We start from the raw sequence: 7674 nt of genomic DNA on the forward strand, positions 1-7674 counted from the left end.
TGGTGGCACGCACATGTAATCCCAGCTCTTGGGAGGCTGTAAACAGGCGGATCACTGAGTCCAATCTAGTAGTGAGACCCTGAACACCCTGTAGACCCTTCCTTAAAATTAAAAAAAAAGACAGAGAGAAATTAGAACTACAGAAACTTCAGTGCAGTATGCAATACTGAGCATTCACGCAATAAAAAAGCCCCACAAATGTCCATTAGAGAAATAGGTAAAATTTTGACATATCTATTCCATACAAAATTTTTAGCTACTTAAGATTATGATTGCAGAGAATGTTTGAGAGAAATATATTTTAGTCTTAATGGGAGGAAGTAGGTCACAATTTCTGTGTGTATGTTAGAAAACAATCACATAGAAAAAGATTATAAACAAAGACACAACTGCATCTGACAAGCGAGATGAAGTTGATTTGTCTTCTGTGCTTCTTGATATTTTCCTTTCTTGGGGGGCGAGGAGGGGGGTACCATGACCTGAACCTGGGGCCTCACATATGCTAGGCAAGCACACTATATCTCTTATCAACTCGTCACTACTTCTTGTGCTTTTCAGTTGCCTTTTTTAAAAAAATGAAATTTAAGTTCTATTGAGAGCTGGGATATAGTAAAGTTGTAGAGCATTTGTTTAAAATGTATGAAGTACTGGGTTTGATCCCCTGTACTAGAAAAAAACCAAGCTTTTACTAAAGTGTTGTCTTTGAATTAGAACAGAGGTGGTAATGTGATTAGAAAAAAAATCTGTATTTGTATATGAATGCCTTCCTTACAAGTCTTGAAAGTAATTATATTTTTAAAAAATACTTATGGGTGGGCCAGGGAGATGGCTCAGTGGAATAAGCACTTCCCTGGCAAGGGCAAGGGCCTGAGTTCAATCCCCGGTTCCACCAAAAAAAAAAAAAAAAAATACTTATGAATCCAAGGGCCAGAGAGATGGCTCAGCGGCATAAGTGCTTGTCTGGCAAGTGCAAGGTCCTGAGTTCAATCCAAGTTAACAAAAAAAAAGAGAAAAAAACCCTATTCACGCAAGGTTACGGGTGCAACTCACTGGTAGCGCACTTGCCTAGCTCGTCTACCGTGTTCAGGGCCTTGGGTTCCATCCCCAGCCCTAAAAAGCAAAAATGCAAACGATATCTAATTGATTTTTGCAAACCTAAATAAAATAAAGGGAGGAGTGAAGACGGACAATTTGTGGGAGACCACACACAGTTTGGTTTTCTAGTGAGTGCCACCATCAGCTCCGTTTCTAAAGTTAGTGTTCCTGAATTTCCCACCTTCCATTTATTCTGACCTCTCACAATAATCACTATACTGGTAAAAGAAGAATCTAAGGAGTGGCTTTCTTTGAAGCCTCAATTCTAGATACATCCCCAGTTCACGGCTAAAAATTTGCTTGTTTCTGATTCATCTGATTTTTTTTTTTACTGTATATGAGCCATGTGAAGGCAAGACAGAGAACCTTAGATGCCAGGGTCATCCTTTTCCCTGTTCCCCTTCCTGGCCAGTATTGAATAGAAACTAGGTAGAATTTTATTCATTCTTTCTGAAGATGATGACAGACAGTAGTTATCAGAGACAGGAAACAATTGGAAAAATTAAATGACTAGCCCAAATGAACCACCAGAAAGCAAGTACTATATCAATATAACAGATATTTTTTGAGAAAATAGCCTAACTAAGTGGGTAGGACCTCATTTCTCATGGTAGTGTTTTCATGGAAAGGAAAAGGATCCTGTTGGTGCACAGAACTTAACTTTTGATTACTCTGTCATGATTCCTGGAATGCATAGCAAATGAATTTGGTACACAGCATCCCTGTCACAACTCCTAGAAATATGGGAGTTGGCATTTGAGAACGACTCAAGCAGAGCATGGGTATAAAGTACAGAAGAAGAGGGGCTGGGGAAATAGTTCAGTAGAATAAACGCTTGTCTGGCAAGTACAGGGGCGTGAGTTCAATCCCTGATTCCACAAAAATAATAATAATAATAATAATAATAATAATAATAATAATAATAAAGTACAGAAGAAGAGATGCACAGAAGCAGCAGAACTCCAGGGCTGTGTCACTGCTGCATGCCTCTAGTGATTAGAACTCAGACTGTTCTGAGCCAGGGAGAGAGCTCAGTGGCACAGAGCTTGCCTGGCAAGCATGAGATCCTGAGTTTGATTCTTGGTACCAAAAAGAAAAAAGAAAAGAAATTAGACTTTTGTAAGACCTTTGCTTTTTTACAGCATAAATACCAAATCTGAAAGCAGCATAGAAGTGCTGACCAAGACCCAGCAGAATGCTATTTTCCCGGAAGCTAGGTCCAGGTGAGGTTTCTTAGAGAGGTGGAGCATTCCTGGTGCTCTAAGTGAGGCAGGCTTGCCCACAATGAAGAAAATGACCTGGGAAAGAGGCAACAAACAAACAAAAAACACAAACAGGAAAACCCATTTTACATGTTCACTCTCCAGGTAATGAGGAAACCTTAGCTTCTTCTTGCCTTGCATTCCCCTTCTAAATTACTACAGAATGCTACTGTTGGCATCTTCAGGAATGGGCTCTACTTTGTTCTTAGGCAGACGCTGCAATTTCAGCTTGATCTGTATCGATACATAAAATTTATAAAAAAGCAACAGCAAAAATCTAAAAAAGAGTATCTGGGCATTCATTTAAATTTGGATATTAAAAACTAGCACATTGTTTTTTACTCTAAATATGGTCCCAAAATGGCACAAGACATACTTACACTTTGAAAAGAATTTCACTTATCTAAAATCCAAATGTAGGGGCAGGGGAGATAGCTCAGTTGAATAAGTGCTTGCCTGGCAAGTGCAAGGCCTTGAGTTCAATCCCCTGTCCCGCAAAAAAATAAAAATAAAAATAAAAATAAAAATAAAAATAAAATAAAATAAAATCCAAATGTAGCAAAGGGAATTGAGCTTAGTAATAGAGTGCTTACCTAGCACGCTAGTAGCCCTGGGTCCAATCTCCAACACTGTAAAGTGAAATAAAATAACATTGAAGGGCCAGAGAGTTAGCTTAATGGACTAAGTGCCTACTTAGGCAAGCGCAGGGATGGGGGTTCCATCCCAGACACCACAGGCCACGCCAGAGCCAGCCCCACCCCCAGACATGCTAAGTGGTGGCACAGGCCTGTAATCCCAGCACTGACGAGGCTGAAAACAGGAGGATCACTAGGAGTCCAAGCTGTGTAGTGAGACTCTATATCAAATACATTAAAAATAAAAATTGAAGTTTAAATGGGCATCTTGCATTTTATCTTCATGTAAGTATATGAAATTATATTCTAAGTTTTAAAAAAATCCTTTTTGTTGAAACTCCTTATAATCTTATTTAAACAAGACAAAACACATGCACGTTTATTTCTCAATGGCATATAAAAGATACACTTATTTGTGCTGAGGAAAAAAGAAAAAAAAAAAAAAGACTCAACTATCAAGTTTTAAAGCTTTCCATACTCTGACAAACTCAGTTCCTTAGCAAAAAAATCCTAAAATTTAAATTGACCAATATGGGAAGAAGCAAATGAAATCATTAGATTATTTATATTTTATACTTACTACAATAGTAAAATAATGGAGTAGTCATCTTAAATTACAAGATTAAAAGTACACACAGGCCACAAACCATATTTCTAAAAATATATTTTGCGGAAATGGCTCAGTGGAATAAGTGCTTCCCTGGCAAGCGCAAGGGCCTGAGTTCAATCCCTGGTTCTACCAAAAATATATATATATATATATATATATTTCAATAATTTGATAAAATATTAACCACATTTCTTCCCAAAATTATGATGCTTCCATACATAAAATACAAATGTAAAACTGAACGAGATATATTTTCCTAGATTATGTTTTTAGAAAAACAAAACTTCTTATTCAAAGAAGCTATATATTAATAGAACCACTATCTACTAGCTTAGTACATAGGCTAGCTAACTAGAGGAAGCTGACCTAGAAGAGGTCAACCTTTTTCTTAAATATATCCTACAACTGACTCATGGGGAAACTCAACATTTTTAGCTTATTTCATTTAAATTTTTAAAAACTATACCAATAGTGATTTCTTAGACTTAACAAACATTCCATCATAAATAACATGTTAATAGAAAAATCACACGAACTTTACAAACTAAATTTACACTTTGTTTATTAACTTAAGATTCCATTCAATCCCCGGTACTTCAAAAAAACAAAATAAAAGATTCCAAGGGGCCGGGGAGATGGCTCAGTAGAATAAGTGCTTCCCTAGCCAGCAACACAAGGGTCTGAGTTCAGTCCCCCGGTTCCACAAAAAAAATAAATAAATAAAATCCAAATTAAAAAATTCACCTTAAAAGGAAATTTTAAAATAATAAATAATTTTAAAATAATAAAAATAGTTCTAAACTACACATGGGATCTATTACATCCCTCTTGTAAAACTATTATTTTCTCTGCAAAACAAACAGGTACAATTTTAAGAATGGAAAATATCACAAAATCTGATTTTTCCAGGATATACATTTTAAAACACAGTATGTCACTAAGCAACGTACTTCATTTAATAATTGTATACTAGGTAAGTTACACTATATGCTTTCTACAAAATGTATGTAACTAAAAAGTATGCAATCTTGTGTTACCAAAATAATTACAAAGGTTGTTCAGCTCTTCTCTTGGTTACCATTTCAATATTCAACTGTGATATTTACTAAAATATGTCAATACTGGCGACCTAGTAAGTACAAGATACCTAAGTTATCACAGCAGATTTAACCAAAGTAGAACTTAATTTGCCTCAAAGTACAAAGATAACCAAAGTGTAAACTACATGAATATTATTTTCTTGAAGTTTGAGAAAAAATTTAATTTAATGTCATGGAAAAATTACTTTTCCATAATAAATTTGTCATGTCATTAGACAAATTCTGTTAAAATAGATCTAGATCTATATGTAGTATTTTTAAAGCCTCACTGAGTGAAATTTAACATCTTAAAATACATTTTCACCTGCCACTCCCCCACCCTTAGAAAGGCCATTGTCTGCCAAATTGAAAGGGGAAAGAACCTGCCTTGGGGGAAGGAAAAAAAAAAAAAAAAAAAAAGGCTAAAATAAGGGCTAGGTATGTAAGAGAGAACTGAAGCATGGATCGGCATATAAGAAGGAGCACAAAACTTCCTGAAATGATGGGAAACCTGATGACAGGGCGCCCGCATAATTAGGGGCATTAAATTGTGTGCAAAATTGGGCAGTACAAATCCTTTATTTTCAGTTGAACTAGACAATCACTTGAACTCTAGGGGGAGAAAGAAAAACATCTACTTTCTTTCTTCTGTTTCAGCGCTTAAAATGAAATGGCTAGAAAACTTAAAGCTGGAGGACTGGTTCCCCCTAAAGACGTAAAGATAACCCAAGGTGAATTATTAAGGGTCTTTCAACATTGATGCAGAATTCTGGGTGAAATGAGCATAATGTAAATCAACTCATTGTTTGGGGCTTTTCAAATTAGTTGCCAAGAGAGGAGTGAAAACTTGATAAGCAGGCTCCAGTTTCTGCCTTGATTTAGACATCTTAAAGCTGGTGGGAGCTCAGTTCTTTTAAGAGAAGAAATTTAAAGGGAAGAAAAGTAAATAAGGAAAATGCTATGCAATGAAGCACTGGTATGAATAGAGAATGGAGAATTTTATTTAAAAAACAAAGCAATAAAGAGTTCTATTGTGCTTTTAAATTACAAATTTTAAGTTCTTTGACTTAGGTAAGAATCTAATTTCCTTTTGCGTATCAAAATGCCATGACCCACTTACAATATCCAAGTTGCGGCTGCTGATTACTATCTAGCTTAGGAGAAAATTAAATATCAATTAAAATCTTAAAAGAAGTCAATCCACACTTTCCACTACTAAGTAACTGTCTACTTTGCACAAAGCAGAGAAGACATTTTTTCCTTTCAACTTTCCCCCATGGAAAATCCACTTCTGAACTGTGGGGCTTCTGAAACTAGGTGGATCCACAACACCCGTGATCAAATTTTAAGACTCCAGCGGCACCACATCCTGACCTTTCATCTCAGGATTCAAGCCCAGAAACCACCAACTCACTAAAAGAAGTCAGAAGAGGTGGTAAACCCAACGTCCAGGTACTCAGAAGCTTTTTTTTCCCAGAGAAAACGTGACCCCCAGCTTTCATGAGTATTTGTCTTGATTTTATCGTGAAAACAAAGTTTTTCTCACCCTTCAAAAACAAGATGTTTTAGTAATGATTTTAAAGTATTTTAAACCACTAAAAGAACTTTAATAAAAAAAAAAAAAAAAAAAAGGAAAAAAAGACGATGCCCTTTGCCAGGGAAGGTGAGGAGGAAACACCAGATCAGCTACATGGAGATTTGAAAGACACTTGTAGCTGCAAAGCTCCATTTAGCGTGGAGCATACGAGAGAAATTCTGTGCCTGGTGACAGCGCAGTGGGAATTCCCACTCCAACAACCCATGAAATGTTACTGCATAATTATTCACCTTCTGAGGCCCATTAGAACTTATCAGCAGAGAAAGAAATTTAATTTAAACTCACCCCTCTGTGCTAAAGAATGACTGGGACATGAGATCAAAGCGCGAAGCTCCGTCCTCCGGTGGTTTGCAACACCTAGGCACAATAGGGTGAGAGGACGCGGCATTCCAGCGCTGCCCGGCTTTCCGGACCCCGGAGCGAGGGGGTGGAGAGGGGGCTCGCATCACCAGCTGGTTTGAGGGAGGAGGGTGGTGGCAGCTCCGGAGGCGGACGTGTCAATTATATCCTGGAGCTCCTGCCTGCCAGATTGCACCTACCGGCGGCTGCAGGGGTTTTGCGCGGGAGAGCCACACTGCAGACCAGAGAAACCACCCTTTCCTTCCCCCCTCTGGGTACGGGGCATCAGTGGGACAGTGGTTTTAAGCAAAGAACAGATGTGGCTAGCGTCCTGTCACGCCCAGATGTGCATCCCTGAGAACGCCCTGAAAATGTGCAGACTCCTTTCAGGATGCCTTAAACGCATACGATGCGTGCACACCCATCCGTAATCGCCAAGCTTAAGAGGTGCCTGAAAGTGTCAAAAGAGGGAAAAAGTTTTACAGCAGCCCGTTCCTTTCCTCGGACAACCTAGGTTATCGCAGGTACTTTCTCCAAGAGAGTTTTAACATCCTTTCAGATGCCACCAAAATACGCCCCCCACCAATACCCAGCTCCCCAGGGAAGGCCAAAGGGAAGGAAGGCCACGAGAGGTTGTTGGGTGCGCTGAAGAAAAGTTTCGTTCTGCTCAACAGGTACGGTGACTGTAGAGCTACCTACCCACATTTCCTCTAGGTAGTCACCGGGGTGGCTAAACTGTGCTTGGTCTCCCGCCTTTTGAAGAAGCAAGATGTTTTCACAGCCAGTCAGACTCGATTTTGCTCTCTTTAGGCTAGCAGTGTGGGAAAAGTTGCGAATCTGGCAGATGCATAGTAAAACGACAAGAATAAAACTTCCCGCCGGTGGAGGACGCTGCCCTGAACGCCCAGGGCCAGAAGAAGCGGGCGGGGCAGAGACGGGGAAGAGGGCACGGAGGAGAGGGCGGCGGGAGGTCGAGGGCAAAGCCAAGGAGAGACCAGGGCAAGTTCGGGAAGAAGGACCTCGGCCGCCCCGGAGGCCCCGCAGGGCCGGGCGCCCC

Source organism: Octodon degus, unplaced genomic scaffold (genome assembly GCF_000260255.1).
Source record: "Octodon degus isolate 3935 unplaced genomic scaffold, OctDeg1.0 scaffold00015, whole genome shotgun sequence".
NCBI classification, from domain to species: Eukaryota; Metazoa; Chordata; class Mammalia; order Rodentia; family Octodontidae; genus Octodon; species Octodon degus.